Raw genomic sequence first — 24,790 nt, forward strand, 5'->3', positions numbered from 1 at the left:
CGAGTCAGCACTCGTTTACGGCCACACCACCCTGAGCATGCCCGCTCTCGTCTGATCTCGGAAGCCAAGCAGGGTCGGGCCTGGTTAGTACTTGGATGGGAGACCGCCTGGGAATACCTGGTGCTGTAAGCATTTAATTAATTAATTATTTATGTAATTTTTCCCATGAATGCGTCCTTTCTGTAAGCATTCTCCCATGGCATGGCGTTGCCACATTAGTTTTGAAGTGTCTCTCGAATCGAGTCAGCACTCGCTTACGGCCACACCACCCTGAGCAAGCCCGCTCTCGTCTGATCTCGGAAGCCAAGCAGGGTCGGGCCTGGTTAGTACTTGGATGGGAGACCGCCTGGGAATACCAGGTTCTGTAAGCATTTAATTAATTAATTATTTATGTCATTTTTTCCCATGAATGCGATCTTTCTGTAAGCGTTCACTGATGTCATGGTGTTGCCACATAAGTCTTGAAGTGTCTATCGAAGCGAGTCAGCACTCGCTTACGGCCACACCACCCTGAGCACGCCCGCTCTCGTCTGATCTCGGAAGCCGGTCGGGCCTGGTTAGTACTTGGATGGGAGACCGCCTGGGAATACCAGGTGCTGTAGGCATTTAATTAATTAAAAATTTATTTATGTCATTTTTTCCCATGAATGCGATCTTTCTGTAAGCGTTCACTGATGTCATGGCGTTGCCACATAAGTCTTGAAGTGTCTATCGAAGCGAGTCAGCACTCGCTTACGGCCACACCACCCTGAGCACGCCCGCTCTCGTCTGATCTCGGAAGCCAAGCAGGGTCGGGCCTGGTTAGTACTTGGTTGGGAGACCGCCTGGGAATACCAGGTGCTGTAAGCATTTAATTAATTAATATTTTTTTTTATGTCATTTTTTCCCATGAATGCGTCCTTTCTGTAACCATTTACCGATGTCATTGCGTTGCCACATTAGCCTTGAAGTGTCTCTCGAATCGAGTCAGCACTTGTTTACGGCCACACCACCCTGAGCACGCCCGCTCTCGTCTGATCTCGGAAGCCAAGCAGGGTCGGGCCTGGTTAGTACTTGGATGGGAGACCGCCTGGGAATACCAGGTGCTGTAAGCATTTAATTAATTAAAAATTTATTTATGTCATTTTTTCCCATGAATGCGATCTTTCTGTAAGCGTTCACTGATGTCATGGCGTTGCCACATAAGTCTTGAAGTGTCTATCGAAGCGAGTCAGCACTCGCTTACGGCCACACCACCCTGAGCACGCCCGCTCTCGTCTGATCTCGGAAGCCAAGCAGGGTCGGGCCTGGTTAGAACTTGGTTGGGAGACCGCCTGGGAATACCAGGTGCTGTAAGCATTTAATTAATTAATTATTTTTTTATGTCATTTTTTCCCATGAATGCGTCCTTTCTGTAACCATTTACCGATGTCATTGCGTTGCCACATTAGCCTTGAAGTGTCTCTCGAATCGAGTCAGCACTTGTTTACGGCCACACCACCCTGAGCACGCCCGCTCTCGTCTGATCTCGGAAGCCAAGCAGGGTCGGGCCTGGTTAGTACTTGGATGGGAGACCGCCTGGGAATACCAGGTGCTGTAAGCATTTAATTAATTAATAATTTTTTTTATGTCATTTTTTCCCATGAATGCGTCCTTTCTGTAACCATTTACCGATGTCATTGCGTTGCCACATTAGCCTTGAAGTGTCTCTCGAATCGAGTCAGCACTCGCTTACGGCCACACCACCCTGAGCAAGCCCGCTCTCGTCTGATCTCGGAAGCCAAGCAGGGTCGGGCCTGGTTAGTACTTGGATGGGAGACCGCCTGGGAATACCAGGTTCTGTAAGCATTTAATTAATTAATTATTTATGTCATTTTTTCCCATGAATGCGATCTTTCTGTAAGCGTTCACTGATGTCATGGCGTTGCCACATAAGTCTTGAAGTGTCTATCGAAGCGAGTCAGCACTCGCTTACGGCCACACCACCCTGAGCACGCCCGCTCTCGTCTGATCTCGGAAGCCAAGCAGGGTCGGGCCTGGTTAGTACTTGGATGGGAGACCGCCTGGGAATACCAGGTGCTGTAAGCATTTAATTAATTAATAATTTTTTTTATGTCATTTTTTCCCATGAATGCGTCCTTTCTGTAACCATTTACCGATGTCATTGCGTTGCCACATTAGCCTTGAAGTGTCTCTCGAATCGAGTCAGCACTCGCTTACGGCCACACCACCCTGAGCAAGCCCGCTCTCGTCTGATCTCGGAAGCCAAGCAGGGTCGGGCCTGGTTAGTACTTGGATGGGAGACCGCCTGGGAATACCAGGTTCTGTAAGCATTTAATTAATTAATTATTTATGTCATTTTTTCCCATGAATGCGATCTTTCTGTAAGCGTTCACTGATGTCATGGCGTTGCCACATAAGTCTTGAAGTGTCTATCGAAGCGAGTCAGCACTCGCTTACGGCCACACCACCCTGAGCACGCCCGCTCTCGTCTGATCTCGGAAGCCAAGCAGGGTCGGGCCTGGTTAGTACTTGGATGGGAGACCGCCTGGGAATACCAGGTGCTGTAAGCATTTAATTAATTAATAATTTTTTTATGTCATTTTTTCCCATGAATGCGTCCTTTCTGTAAGCGTTCTCCCATGGCATGGCGTTGCCACATTAGTTTTGAAGTGTCTCTCGAATCAAGTCCGCACTCGCTTACGGCCACACCACCCTGAGCACGCCCGCTCTCGTCTGATCTCGGAAGCCAAGCAGGGTCGGGCCTGGTTAGTACTTGGATGGGAGACCGCCTGGGAATACCAGGTGCTGTAAGCATTTAATTAATTAAATATTTATTTATGTCATATTTTCCCATGAATGCGTCCTTTCTGTAAGCGTTCTCCCATGGCATGGCGTTGCCACATTAGTCTTGAAGTGTCTATCGAAGCGAGTCAGCACTCGCTTACGGCCACACCACCCTGAGCACGCCCGCTCTCGTCTGATCTCGGAAGCCAAGCAGGGTCGGGCCTGGTTAGTACTTGGTTGGGAGACCGCCTGGGAATACCAGGTGCTGTAAGCATTTAATTAATTAATAATTTTTTTTATGTCATTTTTTCCCATGAATGCGTCCTTTCTGTAACCATTTACCGATGTCATTGCGTTGCCACATTAGCCTTGAAGTGTCTCTCGAATCGAGTCAGCACTTGTTTACGGCCACACCACCCTGAGCACGCCCGCTCTCGTCTGATCTCGGAAGCCAAGCAGGGTCGGGCCTGGTTAGTACTTGGATGGGAGACCGCCTGGGAATACCAGGTGCTGTAAGCATTTAATTAATTAAAAATTTATTTATGTCATTTTTTCCCATGAATGCGATCTTTCTGTAAGCGTTCACTGATGTCATGGCGTTGCCACATAAGTCTTGAAGTGTCTATCGAAGCGAGTCAGCACTCGCTTACGGCCACACCACCCTGAGCACGCCCGCTCTCGTCTGATCTCGGAAGCCAAGCAGGGTTCTGGCCTGGTTAGTACTTGGTTGGGAGACCGCCTGGGAATACCAGGTGCTGTAAGCATTTAATTAATTAATTATTTTTTTTATGTCATTTTTTCCCATGAATGCGTCCTTTCTGTAACCATTTACCGATGTCATTGCGTTGCCACATTAGCCTTGAAGTGTCTCTCGAATCGAGTCAGCACTTGTTTACGGCCACACCACCCTGAGCACGCCAGCTCTCGTCTGATCTCGGAAGCCAAGCAGGGTCGGGCCTGGTTAGTACTTGGATGGGAGACCGCCTGGGAATACCAGGTGCTGTAAGCATTTAATTAATTAATAATTTTTTTTATGTCATTTTTTCCCATGAATGCGTCCTTTCTGTAACCATTTACCGATGTCATTGCGTTGCCACATTAGCCTTGAAGTGTCTCTCGAATCGAGTCAGCACTCGCTTACGGCCACACCACCCTGAGCAAGCCCGCTCTCGTCTGATCTCGGAAGCCAAGCAGGGTCGGGCCTGGTTAGTACTTGGATGGGAGACCGCCTGGGAATACCAGGTTCTGTAAGCATTTAATTAATTAATTATTTATGTCATTTTTTCCCATGAATGCGATCTTTCTGTAAGCGTTCACTGATGTCATGGCGTTGCCACATAAGTCTTGAAGTGTCTATCGAAGCGAGTCAGCACTCGCTTACGGCCACACCACCCTGAGCACGCCCGCTCTCGTCTGATCTCGGAAGCCAAGCAGGGTCGGGCCTGGTTAGTACTTGGATGGGAGACCGCCTGGGAATACCAGGTGCTGTAAGCATTTAATTAATTAATAATTTTTTTATGTCATTTTTTCCCATGAATGCGTCCTTTCTGTAAGCGTTCTCCCATGGCATGGCGTTGCCACATTAGTTTTGAAGTGTCTCTCGAATCAAGTCCGCACTCGCTTACGGCCACACCACCCTAAGCACGCCCGCTCTCGTCTGATCTCGGAAGCCAAGCAGGGTCGGGCCTGGTTAGTACTTGGATGGGAGACCGCCTGGGAATACCAGGTGCTGTAAGCATTTAATTAATTAAATATTTATTTATGTCATATTTTCCCATGAATGCGTCCTTTCTGTAAGCGTTCACTGATGTCATGGCGTTGCCACATAAGTCTTGAAGTGTCTATCGAAGCGAGTCAGCACTCGCTTACGGCCACACCACCCTGAGCACGCCCGCTCTCGTCTCTGATTTTGGAAGCCAAGCAGGGTCGGGCCTGGTTAGTACTTGGATGGGAGACCGCCTGGGAATACCAGGTGCTGTAAGCATTTAATTAATTAATTATTTTTTTTATGTCATTATTTCCCATGAATGCGTCCTTTCTGTAACCATTTACCGATGTCATTGCGTTGCCACATTAGCCTTGAAGTGTCTCTCGAATCGAGTCAGCACTCGTTTACGGCCACACCACCCTGAGCACGCCCGCTCTCGTCTGATCTCGGAAGCCAAGCAGGGTCGGGCCTGGTTAGTACTTGGATGGGAGACCGCCTGGGAATACCTGGCGCTGTAAGCATTTAATTAATTAATTATTTATGTCATTTTTCCCATGAATGCGTCCTTTCTGTAAGCGTTCACTGATGTCATGGCGTTGCCACATAAGTCTTGAAGTGTCTATCGAAGCGAGTCAGCACTCGCTTACGGCCACACCACCCTGAGCACGCCCGCTCTCGTCTGATCTCGGAAGCCAAGCAGGGTTCTGGCCTGGTTAGTATTTGGTTGGGAGACCGCCTGGGAATACCAGGTGCTGTAAGCATTTAATTAATTAATTATTTTTTTTATGTCATTTTTTTCCCATGAATGCGTCCTTTCTGTAACCATTTACCGATGTCATTGCGTTGCCACATTAGCCTTGAAGTGTCTCTCGAATCGAGTCAGCACTTGTTTACGGCCACACCACCCTGAGCACGCCAGCTCTCGTCTGATCTCGGAAGCCAAGCAGGGTCGGGCCTGGTTAGTACTTGGATGGGAGACCGCCTGGGAATACCAGGTGCTGTAAGCATTTAATTAATTAATAATTTTTTTTATGTCATTTTTTCCCATGAATGCGTCCTTTCTGTAACCATTTACCGATGTCATTGCGTTGCCACATTAGCCTTGAAGTGTCTCTCGAATCGAGTCATCACTCGCTTACGGCCACACCACCCTGAGCAAGCCCGCTCTCGTCTGATCTCGGAAGCCAAGCAGGGTCGGGCCTGGTTAGTACTTGGATGGGAGACCGCCTGGGAATACCAGGTTCTGTAAGCATTTAATTAATTAATTATTTATGTCATTTTTTCCCATGAATGCGATCTTTCTGTAAGCGTTCACTGATGTCATGGCGTTGCCACATAAGTCTTGAAGTGTCTATCGAAGCGATTCAGCACTCGCTTACGGCCACACCACCCTGAGCACGCCCGCTCTCGTCTGATCTCGGAAGCCAAGCAGGGTCGGGCCTGGTTAGTACTTGGATGGGAGACCGCCTGGGAATACCAGGTGCTGTAAGCATTTAATTAATTAATAATTTTTTTATGTCATTTTTTCCCATGAATGCGTCCTTTCTGTAACCATTTACCGATGTCATTGCGTTGCCACATTAGCCTTGAAGTGTTTACGGCCACACCACCCTGAGCACGCCCGCTAGTTGGTACGTTCCAGGAAGTGTCTGTGCCGGTAGTAGAGGGAGAAAGGCTCCCTCACGTGGGTTTGTTAAATTTGAATTTAGTTTATAGTTTGAGTTTAATTTATTGTTTGTGAAGTGTTTATTTTGAGTTTAAACCACCGAACAGCAGCTTTATGCTGACTGTGAGGTGGTTTTTTGTTGTATTTAGTTAAAATTAAAAAAAGATCAGACGGACGCATGGCAAACAACACTGAAATGGCTGAGGAACAAAGTACTGGCAACGAAACTGGACTGGATAAACGAAAACGAGCTGGACATGATTTAAATAAAGACGCAAGGCAGGATGGATTAACTGAAAGTAGAAGAGGAATCTTTGAAAATGAAAGCAACGATAACGAAAAGGGAATGGAAAAACGACAACGAGCTGGAAAAGATTTAAATGAAGACGCCAGGAAAGATAGTTTAACAGAAAACAGTAGAGAAAATGTTGAAAACGAAAGCAACGGTAACGAAAATGGACAGCAAAAAAGACAACGAGATGGAAATGACAACGGTGAAAAAGCAAAGAAAAGAGGTGAGCAAAGGATTTACGCAAAAGAAGCAACAGTGATTGTGAATGTTGATAATGTGGAAGGATTGAAAGCGGAAGATTTAATAAAAGCAGTAGCAGAAATGATTGGACAAGGGAACATTTTGGTAATGAGACCACAAAATAATAATGAATATGAACTGATTTTAGAAAATGAGGAAATGTGCGAGGATCTAATGGAAGGACTAATGATTAAAGGTGTGCAGTGCAACGTAAGAAAGCTAAAAAATAAGGAGTATGTTGTCTCTTTTATGCATTTGCCTGGGTACCTAGATGATTATGAAATTTTAGAGAAATTAGAAAGCTGGCAGGTTGTGCCAATCACAAAACTTAAAAGGAGAGTGTATCCGGGCACCGACATAGAGGACGGTACGAGATACGTGAGAGTGAGGTTCCCTAAGGAGGTGGTCTCACTACCATACAGCACAAAGTTTGAGACTGCGGAGGGCTCCCAGCATTTCCGGGTGATGCACAGCCATCAGGTGAAAACCTGTCGGCTGTGCATGAGCTCGGAACATGTGCCCCGAGTTTAAATGTTATAAGTGCGAGGAGCTGGGACACTTTGCACGTCAGTGTAGAGCAGTCAGGTGCCCGGATTGCAATGATTTTATAAACAAATGTGAGTGTTGGATGAAGGAGGAGGAAGGAGGGGTGGATAATCAGGTGCCCAGGCAAATGCATAAAAGAAATGATAACGCAGAAGAGAGAACGAATGAAGAGGGGAGACAAATAGAGAAACAGCAGTCAACAGAGCCTGAAGGAGAAGAAGCAATGGCGGAAAAGCAGATAATTGAAGAAAACGCAACTGAAAATCAAGAGGAAACGGTACGGGAAAAGGACACAGAAAGGACACAAATGGAGATATCGGAGAGTTTGGATGTTTTATTGGACAAAGAAGGTATTGAGGAACAACGGAGTACAGCACAAGACAGCGAAAGAGAGGACGATGAAATGGAAGAAGCAGGAGTAATGGACAGACGGGAAAAAAGGCCTTTGAGGAGAAGAACAATGAAGGTAACGCCAAATATTGATAATGCGCGAAAAAAGAAATTAAAGTCCCAATTGACAAGAGAAAATAGATTTGAGGTGTTAAGGCGAGGAGAGGAGATGGACTGAGATGATGGTATTTAAGGTTTTTATTTTATTTATTTTTTTAATGGTTTTACGATGTGTGACTTTTAACGCGAGGGGACTTTTAGATTTTAAGAAATTTGAAAGAGTAACTGATCATTTTAAAAATCAGGACATCATTTTACTGCAGGAAACAAACTGGAAAGATGATATTTTAATGGACTATCGAAAGAAATGGGAAGGATGGATTTTACATAATAACGGTGATGGAAAATGTGGAAGAGGAGTCGCAATTTTAATGAAAAGTGACGTTTTTAAAGAGAGTAAAGTTTTATACAAGGATGGAAAAGGAAAATGTATGGTTGTAGAAGTAAATAATGAGGGGAAGAAAATTGTTTTTGTTAATGTACATGCGCCGACGGAGGAAAAAGAAAAGAAGGGTTTTTTCAATCATTTAAGAGAGTTTTTAAAGGATTATAAAGAAATTGTAATAGCAGGAGATTTTAATACAGTTTTTAGCAAACAAGACATGGCGGAAGGAATGGTTTTTAAGAGTGATATGGGAAGAAAAGAACTAAAACTTTCAATGGAAGATTTTAAAATGACTGATGTGTGGAGAGAAAGAAATCAAAGAAAAAAAGAGTTTTCAAGAAGACAAATTGTGATGAATTTTGTGTGTAATACGAGGATTGATTTTATTTTATGTACAAGAAATGTGGAGAATTTTATTGAAGATATTAAGTATGAGGAGACAAGTTTAAGCGATCTCAAGTTTTTATTTTTTAATATAGATTGGGAGAAATTACAAAGAGGGCCTGGAGTATGGGTTTTAAACACAGAAATTTTGAAAGACAAACATTATGTTGAAAGCGTGAAAGAAATGATTGAGAATGAGAAAAACAGTGTAATGTATGCGGAAAATAAGAGAATATGGTGGGAAAATGTAAAGTATGCTATCAAAAAATATTCAATTGAATATTGTAAATTAGTGCGAAAATGTAAAAGGTTTAAGGAGAAAGAATTGAAAGCAAGTCTTGAAAAAGAATTAAATGAAGAAAATAAGGACATTCAAAAGATCAAAGAAATCGAAGAAAAGTTGAAAGAAGTAGAGGAAAAGCAATATGAAGGAGCAAGATTACGAAGTAAAGCACAGTATATGGTTGAAGGAGAAAAATGTACGAAATTCTTTTTTGATTTAGAAAAAAAGAAAGGGAATGCTGAAATGATAAAGGAGATAAAAGGAAAAAATGGAGAAATAGTTCAGGGAAATGCAAATGTTCTAAAAGAAATTAAGGATTTTTATGAAGATCTTTTTAAGGCAAGAGGAGTAGAGGAGAAAGAAAAAACTGATTTTCTTAACAAAATAAAAGCAAAAGTAAGCGAAGAAGATAAAGAGGAATGTGAACAAGAGTTTAGAGCAGAAGAAATTGAACAAGCGATTGACGAACTAAATAAAAAGAAAAGCCCAGGAATTGATGGTTTAGGAAGTGAATTTTATAAGTGTTTTAAAGGGATTTTAATAGAGATTTTAAAAGAGGTTTTTAAAGAAATTTTTGAAAGGGAAGAAATTTATGAAAGAATGCGGATTGGATTAATGAAACTCATTTACAAAAAGAAAGGTGAAAAGACAGATTTAAAGAATTATAGACCCATATCAATGTTGAACACAGACTTAAAAATAATTGCAAAGGTTTTAGCTAACAGATTGAAAGAAATAATGCCAAAAATAATAACTACAAACCAGGCTTATGCTGTGAAGGGAAGAGATATTGCAGATGTGACGATGAGTATAAGGGACACTATTTGGTATATGACAAAAGAAAAACAAGAAGGATATGTGTTTAGTCTGGATTTTGAAAAGGCATTTGATAGGGTGGAACATGTGTTTTTATTTGATGTTTTAAAGAGTTTTGGTTTTGGAGAGAATTTTATCAAATGGATCAAGATTTTATATAAGGGTGCTCTGACTAAAGTTAAATGTAATGGTTTTTTATCGAATGCTTTTAATGTTACAAGATCAGTGAGGCAGGGTTGTCCACTCTCTGCCTTACTATATTCTTTACTGTCTGAACCATTAGGACTAGCAATTAAAGAAAACAAGAAGATAATGGGGATTGAAAGTGAGAAAAGTAAAGTGTTTCAATATGCTGACGATACTACAATAATTGTAAAGGGGAAGGAAAGTGTAAAAGAAGTTATGAATGTTGTAAACGAATTTTGTAAAGGTTCAGGAAGTAAAGTGAACGAGGACAAAACTGTGTACATGAAATTTGGTAAGGCTGCTAGTCTGGAAGATTGCTTTAAATTCAAAGAAGTGGGAGAAATGAAAATTTTAGGAATTCTAATGGGTAAAGATGAGAAGAAAACAAGAGATGATGTATGGAATAATCTAATTATTGATATTGAGAGAAAACTGAACTTTTGGAATCTAAGGAATTTAAGTTTAAAGGGAAAAGTGTTGGTTTTAAATGTTTTAATGGTTTCTAAATTATGGTACGTTTTATATTTAACTGAAATGCCTATGTGGACAGAAAAGAGGTTGAAGGAATGTTTTTTAAACTTTTTATGGAATGGAAAACCCCCCAGAATAGCACATAACACAATTTTAGGAGATATAGAGAGGGGTGGGCTGGGATTAATGGACATAGAGCAGAGAAAAAATAGTCTGAGAGTTAAAGTGGTCAAAAAATACCTACAAGAAGAGAATAATGCTGAGTGGAAAAAAACAATGAAATATTTTTTAAACAGATGTGGGAATTTTAACATGGGGGATGACATTTTATGGATGAAGACAAAACTGTGGATGACGGAAAATGTGCCTGGATTTTATAGAGAGCTTTTAAGTGCATGGGGAAACTTTTTACCAAAAGTTGATTTTAACCCCAGGGGGAGAGCAAAACATTTTAAATCAACCTCTTTTTTTAAATCACAACATTTTAAAGCAAGGCAAAGTGATTTATTATAAGAAGTGGATGGAGGTGGGAATAACAAGAGTCAGAGACTTTTTATATGAAGTGAAAGAAGGATTTTTACCCGTACAATGTATTTTTGATGCAATGGATGAGGCAAAGGAAGAATACAGCAAAACAGGAATTTTAAATTCATATGAAATGATAAAACAAGCAATACCTGAAGAATGGCTGGAAAGAGTCGAAAAACGAGAAAATGAAAGTGAGGAGAAAGAAATAAGAGTAAATTTGGATAACAAAGTGTGTGACTTTAAGGAATGTACTATTAAGATGTTTTATTGTGTTTTTAGAGACTCTGTTTTTAAAGAGCCAATTGTGACTGATTTCTGGACACAAAAATTTGTAAATTTAAAACCTGAAGAAATGTGGAATAATATGAAAGGAAAATGTGTAGCAACAAGTCTAGAATCAGAAGAGTACATGATAAGACACAAAGTGGTTTTTACTGATTTGATTTTAAACAAGATAAGAATGGAACCTAGTGCAATGTGCAAAGTGTGTAATGAAAAGGAAGAAGGGATTTTACATTTGTTTTTATACTGCAAAGAGTTGGAAAGTTTTTTAAGCAAATGTAATGATGTGGTCAAAGCTCTTGAAGAGCGATGGAATGAAAATGAATTGGACTGGAATCAAATTGTGATGTTTGGATGGACAAAGAAAAGTAAAAACAGTGCTTTTATAAATCTTTGGATAATGTTGATGAAAAGGGCAATATGGGAAAGAAGGATTGTAGCAAAAAAGGAAAAAACTGTGATGGAGGTATGGAATGTCTTTAAGAGAAAATCTGAAATGTATATTGAAAAACTGTATGTGCATTTTAAAGGTGAAGAAAATGAGAATGTGTTTTATAAGGTTTTTACTTCCGAGGTTTGCTGTATTCTTGAGGACTTAGATTGGACTTTGCCAGACATCCATTGAGGTGATGTTATTTGATTCTTATGTTGTTTTTATTATTATTTTTAATTACTGTATGTATGTAAATTTGTGATTTGATAATGTATATTGTAAATTGAATTGAAACGTTCAATAAAAAAAAAAAAAAAAAAAAGCACGCCCGCTCTCGTCTGATCTCGGAAGCCAAGCAGGGTCGGGCCTGGTTAGTACTTGGATGGGAGACCGCCTGGGAATACCTGGTGCTGTAAGCATTTAATTAATTAATTATTTATGTCATTTTTCCCATGAATGCGTCCTTTCTGTAAGCATTCTCCCATGGCATGGCGTTGCCACATTAGTTTTGAAGTGTCTCTCGAATCGAGTCAGCACTCGCTTACGGCCACACCACCCTGAGCAAGCCCGCTCTCGTCTGATCTCGGAAGCCAAGCAGGGTCGGGCCTGGTTAGTACTTGGATGGGAGACCGCCTGGGAATACCAGGTTCTGTAAGCATTTAATTAATTAATTATTTATGTCATTTTTTCCCATGAATGCGATCTTTCTGTAAGCGTTCACTGATGTCATGGCGTTGCCACATAAGTCTTGAAGTGTCTATCGAAGCGAGTCAGCACTCGCTTACGGCCACACCACCCTGAGCACGCCCGCTCTCGTCTGATCTCGGAAGCCAAGCAGGGTCGGGCCTGGTTAGTACTTGAATGGGAGACCGCCTGGGAATACCAGGTGCTGTAAGCATTTAATTAATTAATAATTTTTTTATGTCATTTTTTCCCATGAATGCGTCCTTTCTGTAAGCGTTCTCCCATGGCATGGCGTTGCCACATTAGTCTTGAAGTGTCTCTCGAATCGAGTCTGCACTCGCTTACGGCCACACCACCCTGAGCACGCCCGCTCTCGTCTGATCTCGGAAGCCAAGCAGGGTCGGGCCTGGTTAGTACTTGGATGGGAGACCGCCTGGAAATACCAGGTGTTGTAAGCATTTAATTAATTAATAATTTTTTTTATGTCATTTTTTCCCATGAATGCGTCCTTTCTGTAACCATTTACCGATGTCATTGCGTTGCCACATTAGCCTTGAAGTGTCTCTCGAATCGAGTCAGCACTCGCTTACGGCCACACCACCCTGAGCACGCCCGCTCTCGTCTGATCTCGGAAGCCAAGCAGGGTCGGGCCTGGTTAGTACTTGGATGGGAGACCGCCTGGGAATACCAGGTGCTGTAAGCATTTAATTAATTAATTATTTTTTTATGTCATTTTTTCCCATGAATGCGATCTTTCTGTAAGCGTTCACTGATGTCATGGCGTTGCCACATAAGTCTTGAAGTGTCTATCGAAGCGAGTCAGCACTCGCTTACGGCCACACCACCCTGAGCACGCCCGCTCTCGTCTGATCTCGGAAGCCAAGCAGGGTCGGGCCTGGTTAGTACTTGGATGGGAGACCGCCTGGGAATACCAGGTGCTGTAAGCATTTAATTAATTAATTATTTTTTTTATGTCATTTTTTCCCATGAATGCGTCCTTTCTGTAACCATTTACCGATGTCATTGCGTTGCCACATTAGCCTTGAAGTGTCTCTCGAATCGAGTCAGCACTCGTTTACGGCCACACCACCCTGAGCACGCCCGCTCTCGTCTGATCTCGGAAGCCAAGCAGGGTCGGGCCTGGTTAGTACTTGGATGGGAGACCGCCTGGGAATACCAGGTTCTGTAAGCATTTAATTAATTAATTATTTATGTCATTTTTTCCCATGAATGCGATCTTTCTGTAAGCGTTCACTGATGTCATGGCGTTGCCACATAAGTCTTGAAGTGTCTATCGAAGCGAGTCAACACTCGCTTACGGCCACACCACCCTGAGCACGCCCGCTCTCGTCTGATCTCGGAAGCCAAGCAGGGTCGGGCCTGGTTAGTACTTGGATGGGAGACCGCCTGGGAATACCAGGTGCTGTAAGCATTTAATTAATTAATAATTTTTTTATGTCATTTTTTCCCATGAATGCGTCCTTTCTGTAAGCGTTCTCCCATGGCATGGCGTTGCCACATTAGTTTTGAAGTGTCTCTCGAATCAAGTCCGCACTCGCTTACGGCCACACCACCCTGAGCACGCCCGCTCTCGTCTGATCTCGGAAGCCAAGCAGGGTCGGGCCTGGTTAGTACTTGGATGGGAGACCGCCTGGGAATACCAGGTGCTGTAAGCATTTAATTAATTAAATATTTACTTATGTCATATTTTCCCATGAATGCGTCCTTTCTGTAAGCGTTCTCCCATGGCATGGCGTTGCCACATTAGTTTTGAAGTGTCTCTCGAATCGAGTCTGCACTCGCTTACGGCCACACCACCCTGAGCACGCCCACTCTCGTCTGATCTCGGAAGCCAAGCAGGGTCGGGCCTGGTTAGTACTTGGATGGGAGACCGCCTGGGAATACCAGGTGTTGTAAGCATTTAATTAATTAATAATTTTTTTTATGTCATTTTTTCCCATGAATGCGTCCTTTCTGTAACCATTTACCGATGTCATTGCGTTGCCACATTAGCCTTGAAGTGTCTCTCGAATCGAGTCAGCACTCGCTTACGGCCACACCACCCTGAGCACGCCCGCTCTCGTCTGATCTCGGAAGCCAAGCAGGGTCGGGCCTGGTTAGTACTTGGATGGGAGACCGCCTGGGAATACCAGGTGCTGTAAGCATTTAATTAATTAATTATTTTTTTATGTAATTTTTTCCCATGAATGCGATCTTTCTGTAAGCGTTCACTGATGTCATGGCGTTGCCACATAAGTCTTGAAGTGTCTATCGAAGCGAGTCAGCACTCGCTTACGGCCACACCACCCTGAGCACGCCCGCTCTCGTCTGATCTCGGAAGCCAAGCAGGGTCGGGCCTGGTTAGTACTTGGATGGGAGACCGCCTGGGAATACCAGGTGCTGTAAGCATTTAATTAATTAATTATTTTTTTTATGTCATTTTTTCCCATGAATGCGTCCTTTCTGTAACCATTTACCGATGTCATTGCGTTGCCACATTAGCCTTGAAGTGTCTCTCGAATCGAGTCAGCACTCGTTTACGGCCACACCACCCTGAGCACGCCCGCTCTCGTCTGATCTCGGAAGCCAAGCAGGGTCGGGCCTGGTTAGTACTTGGATGGGAGACCGCCTGGGAATACCTGGTGCTGTAAGCATTTAATTAATTAATTATTTATGTCATTTTTCCCATGAATGCGTCCTTTCTGTAAGCATTCTCCCATGGCATGGCGTTGCCACATTAGTTTTGAAGTGTCTCTCGAATCGAGTCAGCACTCGCTTACGGCCACCCCACCCTGAGCAAGCCCGCTCTCGTCTGATCTCGGAAGCCAAGCAGGGTCGGGCCTGGTTAGTACTTGGATGGGAGACCGCCTGGGAATACCAGGTTCTGTAAGCATTTAATTAATTAATTATTTATGTCATTTTTTCCCATGAATGCGATCTTTCTGTAAGCGTTCACTGATGTCATGGTGTTGCCACATAAGTCTTGAAGTGTCTATCGAAGCGAGTCAGCACTCGCTTACGGCCACACCACCCTGAGCACGCCCGCTCTCGTCTGATCTCGGAAGCCAAGCAGGGTCGGGCCTGGTTAGTACTTGGATGGGAGACCGAATAAAATAAAAATAAAATAAAAAAGATACTACAAAGTGCACTTAAACAGCAACATAAATAATAATAAAAACAAACACAAGAACATTCTTAAGTAAAACTGTAAAGTGCGTTTTTTGAACTATATAAATAAATAGATTATCTTTTAAAAAACTTTAAACAACTTTACACTTTAAAAACAGTGTAAAGTACGTTTTAAAAACTCTGAACAACTTTAAAAAAACAAACAAACAAACAAACAGACAAACAAACAAGCCTCTCTCTCTCCAACAGATGGCACAGGAGAAATGGCATCACACAAATTAGTTATTTACATCTATTTACACAGTTCTACTCTTTTCCAACTCCGCATCCACCACACTTTTAAAATGTTCAAAGCTATCGTACAGCACATTGTCAAACCCAGAGGTGGTGGATTTCCTAGTGGATGGACAGTAGGAAAATATTTTCTGGGTGCTTCCAGCCACTTTGTCCTTGGAAGGTGTGTACCTTTTCCGCTGTCCACCACAATTAGGAACGTGGCAAGCCCCACATGGCCGCAAGGACTTGTTTGGCATGAATGCCTTAACTGTTGGTGCAGGAGTTACAAAGGTTTGGCTGCACGATGGCCCACGAAACAGGATGGAGGGAGCCTGTGGCTGTGCGGGAAGAACCAGCAGTATGGGTGCTGCCGACACAGGGGGTGATCCAAAGGTGGGTGCAGCAGGCTTTGGCAGAAGGGGAATGGGCACAGCAGGCTTTGGCCGAGTGGAGGAGGACGACGCCGCCGCCGTGGGCTGAACGGGCCGGTTCACAGGAGGCACACACTCTGGCTCTTCAACAAATAATCTGGAAATATAAAATAAACATCTAATGAGGATTGATATGACATGTGTGCTATTTGCTTTCAACAGCCAACAGGTGAAGAAAAGTGCTTATGACAACTTACCTCCGCTTCTCACCACGCCTTTTTCCAGCCTTGTGATGAATGTGCTGGTACTGGACCTGAGGCCGGTCTGGCGGTGGGAGGGATGTTGGCAGCGCAGGAGCTTCCGGGAAGGGTGCATCTGACAGCACTTTCAGGTGAGACGTCACCTTCGGCAGTACCGTCGCCCCGTAGTTGGCCTTTTTCTCCTCCCTGGCAGTGAAGGTCGAGATGGACTTGGCGTTCAAGTTGGGCAGTGGAATGGCGAGACCGCCAAGGATGGGGTCGTCTCGGACTCGGTCTGCAATCCTCTTGTACTGTGCCTTCAAAGAAGCCGTGACCTTGCTGGGGGAGGTGAGCTGACTGGCTGGCGCTCTGTTCTTAAGCATCTTGATGAGGAGGTAGAGCAGGCGACTGTCCTCGGTCACCTGTGCCGCCTGAGCGTACCTCATGCAGCCAAACTTAGTCTTCTGGGCTGCTCTGGTCTCGGGAGAGTCTTCCCCAAGGCATCGACCGAACAAGGTGTATCCCCACCTGGACTCATACCGCTTCACGAAACGGGCGGCAGTCTTGTCGTGGTCATGGAGAGAGCTGGCGGCGGCGGCGATCTTCTGCCTGAGGTCAGCAGGCACTAAGTGGTGGTCGCTGTTGTCGGCCAGTTCTAGGAGGAGCAAAGCCAGTGCCTCCACTTCCTCTATACCTGGCAGATGCAGATGGCTCATCAGCACATCTTGCAGGGCAGGACTGTCCTCCTCTTCCACCTGTTCTGCCTCGGTGAGGACAACGTGCTTCGCACAGACTCTGTCTATTGGGTCCTCCTCTGTATCCGAAGACATGCCGAGACCCTCGTCCACCATCTCATCGTCTCCCTGCTCAGCCGACGACTCCTCCTCCTCCTCCTCCTCCTCACGCGAATGCTCTTCCTCAACTGCAAATATGTAATTGTATTAATCACAAACATGTCTACACAACAATAGTTTTTTTTGCACCACATCTGTCATCATTGTTTAAGTGTGTGATTAAGTACTGTACCTTTCTGCACGTAGTAGTCCCTGGCAGTGAAGCTGGTGGACTGGCACATGGCGTACTCGACACCAAGGAGCTCCTCCTCGTCGGAGTGCTCATACGCTTCCGGGATCGGCATTGGTGCAGCAAAGTTGGGCTCCAGCACGTGTTCCTTGCCGAAGAGAACCTCGGCCTGCTGGTTGATGCGTTGGATCTGCCGCGCATCCAAGCACGAGGTTTGCTGGCCATGACCACCAGTGACACGGAGCGATGCCATCCGGTGGTTCCACTGCACGGCAAAGGACACCAAGTATACCTGAAACAAATTTCCATTTTGACTGTTATTGTGTACAATGTTTACAAGTAATGACTGAAGATGTGAAATAAAATGTATCATTGAAACTATCATTAACACTTTGCTTTTTAAATTATACGTATGATGTGCTATATGACAATGTGTCTGTAATAAAGCTTTAAATATGTTTTAATCACTCACTTGAAATGGCATAATCCCACATCGCTGTGAAGGGACGGCGTTAAACAGGTGGGCGTGCAACCCCTCCAGAGAGTTGCTGCCTCGCCGGCATTTGTGCTTGTTCAGTCGGACACCGTTCATCACCACCACCTTTACAGACACATACAGCGGTATGCCAGGGGGATCCTGCAACACACAACATATTACAACTTATTTATCCTGGTGTCCTTTTGATATGTTGCCATATACAAGTTTGAAGTTTGGTTTTGACACACGATGACTGCAAAGACATTAACCCACCTGCATGCAACTGAGGTGCTTGCTGGCCACTGCCCAGTGAGCGTCGACTGCCTCCGGCGACTTAAACAGATGAATGCCATCAATGTCAAGGCCGGCTGGTCCCCGAAACTCAGCAAGGATGGACTCTATCACCAAAGCAGTCTCCTGTAACACAACCCGTTTTGAGGTGAATAAAAAAACGTAGAACTAGCTAGCTAACTAACCTGCTTGGGGAGAAAACTAATGTGAGCGATTGTATGTATACATATGGAGACTAGAGCTTGTATAGTGCAACCTGCACAGAGCCACACTTACCGCAACACCACGGGTAATACGCCTTACGTACGACCTGATCTGATAAGGCTTGAGGAAAGCCATCATCTCCTCATCAGAGTACCTGCCGTAGAGCTCTGGGTTACCGTTCCTGACCGCCTGGACCAGGAGCATCATGTCCGCCTTGTTGTAGGCGAGCACGGCACCCGCCATGGCACTCATGAAAGCCCCGTACTTGGCGTGGCTCTGTTTGATCACAACGGCGTCCCAGCGGTGCAGCCAGTGGCGGATGTCCAGCCTGATGACAGTACCTCTCTTCACCCAGTCACCAAAAAGATTCTCCAAGAACGACGGACCGCTGTCACTGAAAATAATATCATGACATTTTGTGTAGGTGTGTTACATGTTGGATTATCTATTTCATTATAGGTTTCAACTGCTCTTTGAACTCACCGACAGCAGTTGTTATCTGCGTACACCACCTTCGGAGCAGGAGCGTTGGCACGGCGAAAACGGGCGACCAGACCTTTGGCCATGCGTGCATAGCACCCCTCGGACTCGGACGCCACAACCACTGTGGTCAAGAACTGACCCCACTCATTCAGCACGCTGGTGACGTACTGCATGGTGCCCTGGCCGTCGCCGTAGATCTTCTTGAGAATCTATAAAAAAAAAGCAGAACATTCATTATGTGGTATTTTAACAGTCAGTCCGTTCCATATGATCACAAGAACTTTAGGCTATACATACCTTCCTCGTGCCGTCAATGCACAAGATTTCCCCAGTGGTACTGAGGATTTGGTCCCTGTACACGGGCATCTTCTCCATCTCCAGGATCAGGTGCGCACGCCTCAGGACCCGAGCAGATGGAAGTGGAGACAGGGCGATGGGAGGGGTGTAAGTGCCAGCTGCTCTGGCAAACGACAGGATACCTCGCTGAGATGAAGACGATCCAGCCGCCGACATGTGGGCATCGTACAGGAGAGTCTGGTACAGGTCCCGACGCTCCACGTACCACTCGTCATGGCCCTGCTTCAGCAGCCTCTGTACTTTACTCATTGAGACTGCGTTGAGTCGGTCGCTCATCAGGGTGACCACACTCCTGTCCACAGCACGCTTGCCGCAGATTATGGCAGGGAACATGCTTCTGATGGCCGGGGCGAGGTTCATCAGAATTTGCGGACTGTACGCCAGCCAGGTGTACTGCTGCTGGGCACGGTGGGGGCCGTCCTCCTCATCATCGCTGTTGACCACTTGCGCCTGGCTCAGCTCCTCCCTCAGCTTGAGACAGTGTTTGCACATCAACCTCTCAGTCAGCAGGGTGTAATGGAAATTCATGCCGCAAACTTGCCTGGCAAAGCTCCCAAACCCTTTCTTCTCCAGGTAGTACTCTGGTGGTGCGCGGCAGTTGGTGTTGGGGCAGCGGATCAATGCCTTCATCACACCGACCGGACGCCAGAAGAAGGCAGGGGTGGTAAAGAAGGACAGCATGTTGGGCACAGCTCCCTTGACGGCCATAGGAGGTGGGGGCGGGTGGAACTCCATCTTCTCCTTAAAGATCTTCCTCTCTGCGATCTCTCCCCTGACATTTTTGTACTTGGAAGCCCTCTCGAACAGCCCATAGGTCTCATTGGTCTTCAACCACTTGATGTTCGCGGGGGCTATACCAAGGGCTTTGGTGGATTCAGGCGGCTGCTCCCAGAACTTCTGCCAGCCCTCCAGCACGACGCCACCGGGTTCCGAGGTCTCTCGGAGGGACGAGGGTCCGGGCCTGTCGTCCTGGCACACAGAGCTGGCGAGGTCTCCCCAGGTGGTCAGCTGCGTGCTGACCGACGCCTCAGACTCGTCCAGGACAGTCTCTGAAGAGTAGAACACCACAAAAATGTATCAACTGCATTGCAACATACTGATGACGTTTATGTGGCACAAACACAAGTCCTAGCAGCTCAACACCATACTACAAAGTCATTTCATGTTAATTTTAGCATAATTCTACTATACCTGCAGCAGCCAACAACTCGGCATCACTGGTGTAGTTGGGGTCCTGCTGAGAGAGGTCAGGGACAGTCAGAGGAGCCCGGTCTTTCTTCAATTGTGCTGTCTGCAGAAAACAAAACACAACCATAGAATAATTTCATAAAATAATACTGTTACTAATACTGGTTACTGTTTAACATCAATTACTTAGGTCTAAAAGGTAACTAAGTTTATCTTACCTTCAACCTCCTGTCAAGGTGCCATGTGACAGGAGGGAACTCTCTGGCGTACTCGAGCAGTCGCTCCTTCTGCCACTTCAGCAGCTCGTTCTCCCTGCTGGCAGTACTGGAACAGCAACCACACCAGCCAGCCAACATCGTTTTCTAGAAGCCACCTAAAGGTCTGACCAGCATACTTCCCAAACACAATGACCAGCTGACCTTTCCACAGCTCACCCCAGGACCTCTTCGCAGCCGCCTCTGCTGTCTTGCGATCCAGCCATGTAGGGTCAACAATGGTGTTGGGGGCCTCTGCCACAGACTTTGCTGCCTCTGTACACTGCAGCCTGGCCTCTCCTTGCCGGTACAAAACGATGTTGGGGTACTTGTGTTGCTGTTGATGGCTGACCAGCAATGATTTGGTGGTCAAGCTCTTCTTGCAGACATCACACTCAAAGGTCTCCCTGACGATGGCATGGATCTTCAGATGCCTCGTCAGGTTGGACTTTTCAGTGAAAGTCTTGTCGCACACACTGCACCGATGTCTAGGCTTCTCCATGTTTCATCTGGTACAGTAAAACATAAATAAATAAGTAGAACTAAAAGCAGAAGAGGGCTTAAATACATTTTTAGAGAGGCTGCTGCACTCATAAAAGTAGTAACGAAAAAACAGCCCATTCATTCATCACTTTGTTTTTAACATGACATGTGTACACTTCTAAAGCATTTTATACATCGAATTTCAACTTTACATTGTTGTAACACCATTCTATGCACTGCAAAAAAAAAATGAATGTCTGTCTTAGTATTTTGGTCTTGTTTTCTAATATAAATATCTGAAAATTCTTAAATTGAGATACATTTACTTGATAAGCAAGTGGCTTAAGATATTAAGTCTTGTTTATTGAAATAAATGATGAAAATCAAGAGTTTTTTTTAAACTTAAAACAAGTAAAATTATCTGCCAGTGCAGTAGGAAACATAAGCTTAATTCCAGTTTCAACTTAATTCAATAAACCTAATTTACTTATGTTAGAAAACAAGACAAAATACAAAGTAAAACATTCATTTTTTGCAGTGTGGTCTTAAGAAGTGAACTACAGTGTCTGATCACGTTTTTGAAGTATTTCCTAGGATCGTCAGGTCATTACAGCGGCGATTGATAGCTCATTAATTCATTTTCAATGAATTCAGTTAATAAATAATATATATTATATAATATAAGCATATTTAAGCTTTACATTTCGAGTACATACAGTAGAAGTACATTCATCGCAGTAGCAGTCGCATTTTAAACGCATTTCAGAAAGATCAAACCTAGCTATTTGAATGTAAACATTAACGTTAGGTGCTAGACTAGTCAATTAGTGTACAGAAAAGTAATGTCAATATGGCGCTAACGACATTTTATCACGTAAAACCTTGAAAAACAGTAAAATTATCCAAAATATATCGAGTTTCATTTATTACTTAGCACATAATTAAACCAAACTTACCTGCGAGTAAAAAACACAGTCAATCGCTCCTCAATGACACCGAATCCAATTATGAATATTTGTCAGTCATTAATAAATTAGATGACGTTTTCCGATCCTCGCTCAATGATTGGTCCGTTGAGCGCCAAACTCTGCTCAGCATTGCTCAACCATTGGCTGATCGCTGCTCAGCTCTGCTCAGCTCTGCTCAACCATTGGACGGCTGACGATCGCTTAGGTACTTGGAGGGGAACTTGCTTGGGAATACCAGGTGCTGTAAGCATTTAATTAATTAAATATTTATTTATGTCATATTTTCCCATGAATGCGTCCTTTCTGTAAGCGTTCTCCCATGGCATGGCGTTGCCACATTAGTTTTGAAGTGTCTCTCGAATCGAGTCTGCACTCGCTTACGGCCACACCACCCTGAGCACGCCCGCTCTCGTCTGATCTCGGAAGCCAAGCAGGGTCGGGCCTGGTTAGTACTTGGATGGGAGACCGCCTGGGAATACCAGGTGCTGTAAGCATTTAATTAATTAATTATTTTTTTATGTCATTTTTTCCCATGAATGCGATCTTTCTGTAAGCGTTCACTGATGTCATGGCGTTGCCACATAAGTCTTGAAGTGTCTATCGAAGCGAGTCAGCACTCGCTTACGGCCACACCACCCTGAGCACGCCCGCTCTCGTCTGATCTCGGAAGCCAAGCAGGGTCGGGCCTGGTTAGTACTTGGATGGGAGACCGCCTGGGAATACCAGGTGCTGTAAGCATTTAATTAATTAATTATTTTTTTTATGTCATTTTTTCCCATGAATGCGTCCTTTCTGTAACCATTTACCGATGTCATTGCGTTGGCACATTAGCCTTGAAGTGTCTCTCGAATCGAGTCAGCACTCGTTTACGGCCACACCACCCTGAGCACGCCCGCTCTCTTCTGATCTCGGAAGCCAAGCAGGGTCGGGCCTGGTTAGTACTTGGATGGGAGACCGCCTGGGAATACCTGGTGCTGTAAGAATTTAATTAATTAATTATTTATGTCATTTTTCCCATGAATGCGTCCTTTCTGTAAGCATTCTCCCATGGCATGGCGTTGCCACATTAGTTTTGAAGTGTCTCTCGAATCAAGTCCGCACTCGCTTACGGCCACACCACCCTGAGCACGCCCGCTCTCGTCTGATCTCGGAAGCCAAGCAGGGTCGGGCCTGGTTAGTACTTGGATGGGAGACCGCCTGGGAATACCAGGTGCTGTAAGCATTTAATTAATTAATTATTTATGTCATTTTTCCCATGAATGCGTCCTTTCTGTAAGCGTTCTCCCATGGCATGGCGTTGCCACATTAGTTTTGAAGTGTCTCTCGAATCGAGTCAGCACTCGCTTACGGCCACACCACCCTGAGCAAGCCCGCTCTCGTCTGATCTCGGAAGCCAAGCAGGGTCGGGCCTGGTTAGTACTTGGATGGGAGACCGCCTGGGAATACCAGGTTCTGTAAGCATTTAATTAATTAATTATTTATGTCATTTTTTCCCATGAATGCGATCTTTCTGTAAGCGTTCACTGATGTCATGGCGTTGCCACATAAGTCTTGAAGTGTCTATCGAAGCGAGTCAGCACTCGCTTACGGCCACACCACCCTGAGCACGCCCGCTCTCGTCTGATCTCGGAAGCCAAGCAGGGTCGGGCCTGGTTAGTACTTGGATGGGAGACCGCCTGGGAATACCAGGTGCTGTAAGCATTTAATTAATTAATAATTTTTTTATGTCATTTTTTCCCATGAATGCGTCCTTTCTGTAAGCGTTCTCCCATGGCATGGCGTTGCCACATTAGTTTTGAAGTGTCTCTCGAATCAAGTCCGCACTCGCTTACGGCCACACCACCCTGAGCACGCCCGCTCTCGTCTGATCTCGGAAGCCAAGCAGGGTCGGGCCTGGTTAGTACTTGGATGGGAGACCGCCTGGGAATACCAGGTGCTGTAAGCATTTAATTAATTAAATATTTACTTATGTCATATTTTCCCATGAATGCGTCCTTTCTGTAAGCGTTCTCCCATGGCATGGCGTTGCCACATTAGTTTTGAAGTGTCTCTCGAATCGAGTCTGCACTCGCTTACGGCCACACCACCCTGAGCACGCCCGCTCTCGTCTGATCTCGGAAGCCAAGCAGGGTCGGGCCTGGTTAGTACTTGGATGGGAGACCGCCTGGGAATACCAGGTGCTGTAAGCATTTAATTAATTAATTATTTTTTTTATGTCATTTTTTCCCATGAATGCGATCTTTCTGTAACCATTTACCGATGTCATTGCGTTGCAACATTAGCCTTGAAGTGTCTCTCGAATCGAGTCAGCACTCGCTTACGGCCACACCACCCTGAGCACGCCCGCTCTCGTCTGATCTCGGAAGCCAAGCAGGGTCGGGCCTGGTTAGTACTTGGATGGGAGACCGCCTGGGAATACCAGGTGCTGTAAGCATTTAATTAATTAATTATTTTTTTATGTCATTTTTTCCCATGAATGCGATCTTTCTGTAAGCGTTCACTGATGTCATGGCGTTGCCACATAAGTCTTGAAGTGTCTATCGAAGCGAGTCAGCACTCGCTTACGGCCACACCACCCTGAGCACGCCCGCTCTCGTCTGATCTCGGAAGCCAAGCAGGGTCGGGCCTGGTTAGTACTTGGATGGGAGACCGCCTGGGAATACCAGGTGCTGTAAGCATTTAATTAATTAATTATTTTTTTTATGTCATTTTTTCCCATGAATGCGTCCTTTCTGTAACCATTTACCGATGTCATTGCGTTGCCACATTAGCCTTGAAGTGTCTCTCGAATCGAGTCAGCACTCGCTTACGGCCACACCACCCTGAGCACGCCCGCTCTCGTCTGATCTCGGAAGCCAAGCAGGGTCGGGCCTGGTTAGTACTTGGATGGGAGACCGCCTGGGAATACCAGGTGCTGTAAGCATTT

General features: G+C 44.9%; 32 non-coding genes and 17 pseudogenes across 32 annotated transcripts; all 49 read left to right on the forward strand.

The window, feature by feature from the left end:
- Positions 1 to 13: 13 nt before the first annotated feature.
- LOC135741914 (5S ribosomal RNA) lies at positions 14 to 132 on the forward strand. The gene has a single exon (XR_010529752.1). It is a non-coding gene; the product is annotated as a 5S ribosomal RNA (ribosomal RNA).
- Positions 133 to 252: 120 nt separating this feature from the next.
- Positions 253 to 371, forward strand: LOC135742375 (5S ribosomal RNA; annotated as a pseudogene).
- Positions 372 to 492: 121 nt separating this feature from the next.
- Positions 493 to 605, forward strand: LOC135742615 (5S ribosomal RNA; annotated as a pseudogene).
- Positions 606 to 730: 125 nt separating this feature from the next.
- LOC135743037 (5S ribosomal RNA) lies at positions 731 to 849 on the forward strand. The gene has a single exon (XR_010530436.1). It is a non-coding gene; the product is annotated as a 5S ribosomal RNA (ribosomal RNA).
- Positions 850 to 975: 126 nt separating this feature from the next.
- On the forward strand, positions 976 to 1,094 carry LOC135743025 (5S ribosomal RNA). Its single transcript, XR_010530425.1, has one exon. It is a non-coding gene; the product is annotated as a 5S ribosomal RNA (ribosomal RNA).
- A 125-nt stretch (positions 1,095 to 1,219) lies between these two features.
- LOC135742291 (5S ribosomal RNA) lies at positions 1,220 to 1,338 on the forward strand (annotated as a pseudogene).
- A 125-nt stretch (positions 1,339 to 1,463) lies between these two features.
- LOC135743023 (5S ribosomal RNA) lies at positions 1,464 to 1,582 on the forward strand. Its single transcript, XR_010530424.1, has one exon. It is a non-coding gene; the product is annotated as a 5S ribosomal RNA (ribosomal RNA).
- A 126-nt stretch (positions 1,583 to 1,708) lies between these two features.
- LOC135742374 (5S ribosomal RNA) lies at positions 1,709 to 1,827 on the forward strand (annotated as a pseudogene).
- A 121-nt stretch (positions 1,828 to 1,948) lies between these two features.
- Positions 1,949 to 2,067, forward strand: LOC135742807 (5S ribosomal RNA). The gene has a single exon (XR_010530212.1). It is a non-coding gene; the product is annotated as a 5S ribosomal RNA (ribosomal RNA).
- Positions 2,068 to 2,193: 126 nt separating this feature from the next.
- Positions 2,194 to 2,312, forward strand: LOC135742373 (5S ribosomal RNA; annotated as a pseudogene).
- Positions 2,313 to 2,433: 121 nt separating this feature from the next.
- On the forward strand, positions 2,434 to 2,552 carry LOC135742805 (5S ribosomal RNA). Its single transcript, XR_010530210.1, has one exon. It is a non-coding gene; the product is annotated as a 5S ribosomal RNA (ribosomal RNA).
- A 125-nt stretch (positions 2,553 to 2,677) lies between these two features.
- LOC135742804 (5S ribosomal RNA) lies at positions 2,678 to 2,796 on the forward strand. The gene has a single exon (XR_010530209.1). It is a non-coding gene; the product is annotated as a 5S ribosomal RNA (ribosomal RNA).
- Positions 2,797 to 2,921: 125 nt separating this feature from the next.
- Positions 2,922 to 3,040, forward strand: LOC135743036 (5S ribosomal RNA). The gene has a single exon (XR_010530435.1). It is a non-coding gene; the product is annotated as a 5S ribosomal RNA (ribosomal RNA).
- Positions 3,041 to 3,166: 126 nt separating this feature from the next.
- On the forward strand, positions 3,167 to 3,285 carry LOC135743021 (5S ribosomal RNA). Its single transcript, XR_010530422.1, has one exon. It is a non-coding gene; the product is annotated as a 5S ribosomal RNA (ribosomal RNA).
- Positions 3,286 to 3,410: 125 nt separating this feature from the next.
- Positions 3,411 to 3,530, forward strand: LOC135742496 (5S ribosomal RNA; annotated as a pseudogene).
- Positions 3,531 to 3,656: 126 nt separating this feature from the next.
- Positions 3,657 to 3,775, forward strand: LOC135742154 (5S ribosomal RNA). Its single transcript, XR_010529982.1, has one exon. It is a non-coding gene; the product is annotated as a 5S ribosomal RNA (ribosomal RNA).
- A 126-nt stretch (positions 3,776 to 3,901) lies between these two features.
- On the forward strand, positions 3,902 to 4,020 carry LOC135742372 (5S ribosomal RNA; annotated as a pseudogene).
- A 121-nt stretch (positions 4,021 to 4,141) lies between these two features.
- LOC135742802 (5S ribosomal RNA) lies at positions 4,142 to 4,260 on the forward strand. The gene has a single exon (XR_010530208.1). It is a non-coding gene; the product is annotated as a 5S ribosomal RNA (ribosomal RNA).
- Positions 4,261 to 4,385: 125 nt separating this feature from the next.
- Positions 4,386 to 4,504, forward strand: LOC135741901 (5S ribosomal RNA). The gene has a single exon (XR_010529740.1). It is a non-coding gene; the product is annotated as a 5S ribosomal RNA (ribosomal RNA).
- Positions 4,505 to 4,629: 125 nt separating this feature from the next.
- LOC135742431 (5S ribosomal RNA) lies at positions 4,630 to 4,750 on the forward strand (annotated as a pseudogene).
- A 126-nt stretch (positions 4,751 to 4,876) lies between these two features.
- LOC135741917 (5S ribosomal RNA) lies at positions 4,877 to 4,995 on the forward strand. Its single transcript, XR_010529755.1, has one exon. It is a non-coding gene; the product is annotated as a 5S ribosomal RNA (ribosomal RNA).
- A 120-nt stretch (positions 4,996 to 5,115) lies between these two features.
- On the forward strand, positions 5,116 to 5,235 carry LOC135742567 (5S ribosomal RNA; annotated as a pseudogene).
- A 127-nt stretch (positions 5,236 to 5,362) lies between these two features.
- Positions 5,363 to 5,481, forward strand: LOC135742153 (5S ribosomal RNA). Its single transcript, XR_010529981.1, has one exon. It is a non-coding gene; the product is annotated as a 5S ribosomal RNA (ribosomal RNA).
- A 126-nt stretch (positions 5,482 to 5,607) lies between these two features.
- Positions 5,608 to 5,726, forward strand: LOC135742370 (5S ribosomal RNA; annotated as a pseudogene).
- A 121-nt stretch (positions 5,727 to 5,847) lies between these two features.
- LOC135742801 (5S ribosomal RNA) lies at positions 5,848 to 5,966 on the forward strand. The gene has a single exon (XR_010530207.1). It is a non-coding gene; the product is annotated as a 5S ribosomal RNA (ribosomal RNA).
- Positions 5,967 to 11,975: 6,009 nt separating this feature from the next.
- LOC135742369 (5S ribosomal RNA) lies at positions 11,976 to 12,094 on the forward strand (annotated as a pseudogene).
- Positions 12,095 to 12,215: 121 nt separating this feature from the next.
- Positions 12,216 to 12,334, forward strand: LOC135741770 (5S ribosomal RNA). The gene has a single exon (XR_010529615.1). It is a non-coding gene; the product is annotated as a 5S ribosomal RNA (ribosomal RNA).
- A 125-nt stretch (positions 12,335 to 12,459) lies between these two features.
- LOC135742169 (5S ribosomal RNA) lies at positions 12,460 to 12,578 on the forward strand (annotated as a pseudogene).
- A 126-nt stretch (positions 12,579 to 12,704) lies between these two features.
- Positions 12,705 to 12,823, forward strand: LOC135742800 (5S ribosomal RNA). The gene has a single exon (XR_010530206.1). It is a non-coding gene; the product is annotated as a 5S ribosomal RNA (ribosomal RNA).
- Positions 12,824 to 12,948: 125 nt separating this feature from the next.
- Positions 12,949 to 13,067, forward strand: LOC135742799 (5S ribosomal RNA). The gene has a single exon (XR_010530205.1). It is a non-coding gene; the product is annotated as a 5S ribosomal RNA (ribosomal RNA).
- A 126-nt stretch (positions 13,068 to 13,193) lies between these two features.
- On the forward strand, positions 13,194 to 13,312 carry LOC135742190 (5S ribosomal RNA; annotated as a pseudogene).
- A 121-nt stretch (positions 13,313 to 13,433) lies between these two features.
- LOC135742798 (5S ribosomal RNA) lies at positions 13,434 to 13,552 on the forward strand. Its single transcript, XR_010530204.1, has one exon. It is a non-coding gene; the product is annotated as a 5S ribosomal RNA (ribosomal RNA).
- Positions 13,553 to 13,677: 125 nt separating this feature from the next.
- On the forward strand, positions 13,678 to 13,796 carry LOC135742797 (5S ribosomal RNA). Its single transcript, XR_010530203.1, has one exon. It is a non-coding gene; the product is annotated as a 5S ribosomal RNA (ribosomal RNA).
- Positions 13,797 to 13,921: 125 nt separating this feature from the next.
- LOC135742239 (5S ribosomal RNA) lies at positions 13,922 to 14,040 on the forward strand (annotated as a pseudogene).
- Positions 14,041 to 14,166: 126 nt separating this feature from the next.
- LOC135742796 (5S ribosomal RNA) lies at positions 14,167 to 14,285 on the forward strand. The gene has a single exon (XR_010530202.1). It is a non-coding gene; the product is annotated as a 5S ribosomal RNA (ribosomal RNA).
- Positions 14,286 to 14,410: 125 nt separating this feature from the next.
- On the forward strand, positions 14,411 to 14,529 carry LOC135742795 (5S ribosomal RNA). The gene has a single exon (XR_010530201.1). It is a non-coding gene; the product is annotated as a 5S ribosomal RNA (ribosomal RNA).
- A 126-nt stretch (positions 14,530 to 14,655) lies between these two features.
- Positions 14,656 to 14,774, forward strand: LOC135743071 (5S ribosomal RNA). The gene has a single exon (XR_010530471.1). It is a non-coding gene; the product is annotated as a 5S ribosomal RNA (ribosomal RNA).
- Positions 14,775 to 14,894: 120 nt separating this feature from the next.
- On the forward strand, positions 14,895 to 15,013 carry LOC135742507 (5S ribosomal RNA; annotated as a pseudogene).
- Positions 15,014 to 22,239: 7,226 nt separating this feature from the next.
- Positions 22,240 to 22,358, forward strand: LOC135742793 (5S ribosomal RNA). Its single transcript, XR_010530199.1, has one exon. It is a non-coding gene; the product is annotated as a 5S ribosomal RNA (ribosomal RNA).
- Positions 22,359 to 22,483: 125 nt separating this feature from the next.
- On the forward strand, positions 22,484 to 22,602 carry LOC135742792 (5S ribosomal RNA). The gene has a single exon (XR_010530198.1). It is a non-coding gene; the product is annotated as a 5S ribosomal RNA (ribosomal RNA).
- A 126-nt stretch (positions 22,603 to 22,728) lies between these two features.
- On the forward strand, positions 22,729 to 22,847 carry LOC135742212 (5S ribosomal RNA; annotated as a pseudogene).
- Positions 22,848 to 22,967: 120 nt separating this feature from the next.
- On the forward strand, positions 22,968 to 23,086 carry LOC135742791 (5S ribosomal RNA). Its single transcript, XR_010530197.1, has one exon. It is a non-coding gene; the product is annotated as a 5S ribosomal RNA (ribosomal RNA).
- Positions 23,087 to 23,206: 120 nt separating this feature from the next.
- On the forward strand, positions 23,207 to 23,325 carry LOC135742368 (5S ribosomal RNA; annotated as a pseudogene).
- A 121-nt stretch (positions 23,326 to 23,446) lies between these two features.
- LOC135742790 (5S ribosomal RNA) lies at positions 23,447 to 23,565 on the forward strand. Its single transcript, XR_010530196.1, has one exon. It is a non-coding gene; the product is annotated as a 5S ribosomal RNA (ribosomal RNA).
- A 125-nt stretch (positions 23,566 to 23,690) lies between these two features.
- On the forward strand, positions 23,691 to 23,809 carry LOC135742789 (5S ribosomal RNA). Its single transcript, XR_010530195.1, has one exon. It is a non-coding gene; the product is annotated as a 5S ribosomal RNA (ribosomal RNA).
- Positions 23,810 to 23,934: 125 nt separating this feature from the next.
- Positions 23,935 to 24,053, forward strand: LOC135742786 (5S ribosomal RNA). The gene has a single exon (XR_010530193.1). It is a non-coding gene; the product is annotated as a 5S ribosomal RNA (ribosomal RNA).
- Positions 24,054 to 24,179: 126 nt separating this feature from the next.
- Positions 24,180 to 24,298, forward strand: LOC135742785 (5S ribosomal RNA). Its single transcript, XR_010530192.1, has one exon. It is a non-coding gene; the product is annotated as a 5S ribosomal RNA (ribosomal RNA).
- A 125-nt stretch (positions 24,299 to 24,423) lies between these two features.
- On the forward strand, positions 24,424 to 24,542 carry LOC135742784 (5S ribosomal RNA). Its single transcript, XR_010530191.1, has one exon. It is a non-coding gene; the product is annotated as a 5S ribosomal RNA (ribosomal RNA).
- A 126-nt stretch (positions 24,543 to 24,668) lies between these two features.
- LOC135742783 (5S ribosomal RNA) lies at positions 24,669 to 24,787 on the forward strand. The gene has a single exon (XR_010530190.1). It is a non-coding gene; the product is annotated as a 5S ribosomal RNA (ribosomal RNA).
- Positions 24,788 to 24,790: the final 3 nt, after the last annotated feature.

Source organism: Paramisgurnus dabryanus, chromosome 13, assembly GCF_030506205.2.
Source record: "Paramisgurnus dabryanus chromosome 13, PD_genome_1.1, whole genome shotgun sequence".
In the NCBI taxonomy this organism is placed as follows: Eukaryota; Metazoa; Chordata; class Actinopteri; order Cypriniformes; family Cobitidae; genus Paramisgurnus; species Paramisgurnus dabryanus.